The sequence below is a fragment of the Schistocerca americana genome, chromosome 6 (genome assembly GCF_021461395.2).
Source record: "Schistocerca americana isolate TAMUIC-IGC-003095 chromosome 6, iqSchAmer2.1, whole genome shotgun sequence".
Taxonomy (NCBI): Eukaryota; Metazoa; Arthropoda; class Insecta; order Orthoptera; family Acrididae; genus Schistocerca; species Schistocerca americana.
Window position 1 is genome coordinate 352,893,339 of NC_060124.1, and position 3,644 is coordinate 352,896,982.

Genomic DNA, 3,644 nt, shown 5'->3' on the forward strand with positions numbered 1-3,644 from the left:
ATCGAAATCCGAGTCAACCTATGCTCACATACGGCGATACAGGGAGCGCCATTGAATATGGTGATACAGAGAGCACTGCTGACGTCACAGCCGGTAGCTAGTTTATATAAGGGCGTACCAGCAGCCTATGGGCAATTATACCTTTTCATGATAGATAGGGAGTGCTTCGTCGAAAGCTCGCGTCACTATAACCGCTTGACGCGGTTGGAAGCCCGAGAGAATTTCATTTAATGTTATCGTCGCGGAAATCTGCATTCTCACATTTCATTCCAGCTATTTTGTTCTTGACATCTGTAGAAAAGAAATAATATTCCAGTCAATTTTGCAACAGTTTTTTTATAGATGTTAGTGTGTTATAAAGTGCGTTTGCTTTCTTCAGTTATTCTTACAAAACACGTCTTTGGGACAGTATTATCCTGCGTGTGCCTGCATTTCCATGGAAACAAAGCTGTAGCCTATCTATTGTCCCATAAATAATTAGTCTCAGTAGTTAGCAACCATGACTTACTGAACGGGTCCCTAATATTCACAACTCTCAACAACCACCTTCTTTGAAACGGGAATTATCGCCTCCTCCAAGACGTATTTCTCCCGTCTCATGTATCTTGTATGGACGGTTTGCATCGAATGTTCTCCAAATGAGCTCAATATTTCGATGAAAATTTTTTCAAGTCCAAGTGCCATGCTCCAAGTAAGATTTTTGAGCAAACAAAGCTATACCTTCCGACCCTGATTGACCAACCGGGGCCGCCCGATCGCTTTGTCATCTCTTATAATTACGCCATCATGTGTGTTCACAAGGCTCAGTGCAACCCAGTGCTTTCCTCCCACCAACAAAAAATCTGTGGAAGTACCGGGAACCGAACCAGAGTCCTCTGCACAGCAGCCAGACGCACTGAGCTCTGGGAACAGACGATGTTTTTCAGTGTTGTGTCAAGTTCTCGCAGTATCAGGTCACCCTCCTCATCTTCATCTACTTCCACTTCAATATGCGCGTTTTCTTTACATTCTCGTATCATTTCTGCCATCTTTCAAACCGAGTGAGGTGGCGCAGTGGTTAGCACACTGGACTCGCATTCGGGAGGACGACGGTTCCATCTGGCGTCCGGCCGTCCTGATTTAGGTTTTCCGAGGTTTCCCTAAATCTCTCCTGACAAACGCCGGGATGGTTCCTTTGAAAGGGCACGGCCAACTACATTCCCCGTCCTTCCCTGATCCGATGAGACCCATGACCTCGCTGGTTGGTCACCTTACCCAAACAACCCAATCCAGTCTTTCAACTTTACCTTGTTTGTTAGGTATCTGCTTGCTACTGAGCTAATATTCCTTTCTACAAATGTTTCATTGATTTTCCTACATGGTTGTCTACCCTCTCCACGGTCATACATGGTTATACAGCTTTGCATTTTTTCTCTAGCCATTCCTGATTTTGGAAGTGGCACTCTCCGTCAGTCTCATACTTTACACATATTTTTCCCCTTTGTGTCCTTCATTTGTTGAACTTACATATTCTCACCTTCCGTCAATTAAACTAAAATTCTCATGTATTATACAGGGCGTTTCAAAAAGAAAGAGCAGATTTCAAACATTTATTTCTCAAAAACTACAAATGATAGAAACACAATTCCAACGGTCCTTCACTCAATATGAGTACCAAATGTTACACAACAAATATCAAAACTGTACCTCAATATGAGCACCATTTGTTACACGACAAATATCAAACCGGTATCTCATTTCTTGCCACACACGACGCAACTGGTCTTTAGTTACCGAATTCACGGCCGCAACAATTCGATGTCGTACCTCTTGAAGAGTAGCGGGCATAGGTGGGACATAAACACAGTCCTTTATGTACCCCCACAAATAAAAATCGCAGGGAGTAAGGTCTGGTGACCTGGGAGGCCACAGACGATGACATTGATCTTGTGCTCCTGCTCTTCCAATCCACCGTCCTGGAATGGTGTTATTTAGGTACCGTCGTACAGGTTCAGAGAAGTGTGGTGGGGCGCCATCTTGCATGAAGATGAAGTGATTTGAATCTTCCTGAAGTTGAGGAAATAGCCAGTTTTCTAACATGTCCAGGTAAATGGTTCCTGTGATAGTTTTCTCCATGAAAAAGAAAGGTCCATAAACTTTGTTTACCGAAATTGCACAAAAGACGTTAACCTTTGGTGAGTCTCTTTCATGTTGAATAACGTCCCTCGGAGTTTCACTCGCCCAAATTCGTACGTTATGCCGATTAACTTTACCAGAAATGTGAAACGTTGATTCATCTGAAAAAATTAATCGTTCGGCAAAATTGTCCTCTTCCATGTCCTGTAGAATTGCAGTTGAAAATTCGAACCTTTTGTTGTGGTCGTCAGGACGCAATGCTTGCAATAACTGCAGTTTGTACGGCTTCATGTGCAGACGCTTACTCAGAACGCGCCATACCGTTGTTTTAGACATGTTTAGTTCGTGACTTGCCCGTGTCGTGGATTTTCTAGGGCTCCTTTCGTAAGCTGCACGGACACGCTCGACATTTTCATCCGATGTGCGTGGACGACCCGTGCTTTTTCGCTTGCAGATGCAACCATCTTCTACGAATCTGTGATGCCACTCATAAATTTGCTTATGACGAGGCGGCTGTTTGTTGAATTGACGGCGGAATGCACGTTGCACACCAACAATGGACTCTAACTTTGCAAATTGCAGCACACAAAATGATCGTTCCTGTGGTGTCGTCGCCATTTTCCTACAAACAAACGCCAGCGCCACTGCGGATTTGCATGGAACTTCTGCGCGGACCATTGAAAAACTTTGAACCTTTCTCTGACAAGAAACGTTTGAATTGTGTTTCTATCATTTGTAGTTTTTGAGAAATAAATGTTTGAAATCTGCTCTTTCTTTTTGAAACGCCCTGTATAAGGATTTCTACTGCGCCTAATTGCTCTCCTGCTGCCTTCATTATTTAATCTCTCAGAGATGTATTCCTTTCCTCTGCGCCAGTAAATTTTTGCCTAATTGGCTCATCCAAATTCTTTCCATTTATCTCTTCAATTTCCTGCCTTCGTGAACTTTCTTCTATTTTAATCGGCAGTTGATAACGAACATTATGTTCACGGTGCGTAACTGGTAATGATCTGCAGTTTCCAATCTGGTATCAGCAGGATTGTTCCAAGTTCTTTCATGATTCTTAGAATCTAGTCTTAGCAATGATTATGTTACGCTCTGTAAAATGTTCTGCCAGATGGTTTCCGCTTTCCTTCCTTCGTAGTCCTACTGCTTTTTCCTCTCTTCCTTTTGCTACCACTAAATTTATGCCTCCCACAAATTATGCCAACGGTCTTACCGCAGTGGCAACACCGGTTTCCGTCATATCACCGAAGTTAAGCGCTGTCGGGCTGGCCTAGCACTTGGATGGGTGACCATCCGGTCTGCCGAGCGCTGTCGGCAAGCAGGGTGCACTCAGCACTTGTGAGGCAAACTGAGGAGCTACTTGATTGAGAAGTAGCGGCTCCGGTCTGGAAAACTGACAGACGGCCGGGAGAGCGGTTTGTTGACCACATGCCCCTCCATATCCGCATCCAGTGATGCCTGTGGTCTAGGGATGACACGGCGGCCGGTCGGTACCGTTGGGCCTTCCAAGTCCCTGTTCGGAA

The 3,644-nt window shown here is 44.5% G+C and overlaps 1 pseudogene; it reads left to right on the plus strand.

Moving 5' to 3' along the window:
• Window positions 1-3,320: 3,320 nt before the first annotated feature.
• On the plus strand, window positions 3,321-3,438 carry LOC124621167 (annotated as a pseudogene).
• The last annotated feature ends 206 nt before the right edge of the window (window positions 3,439-3,644 follow it).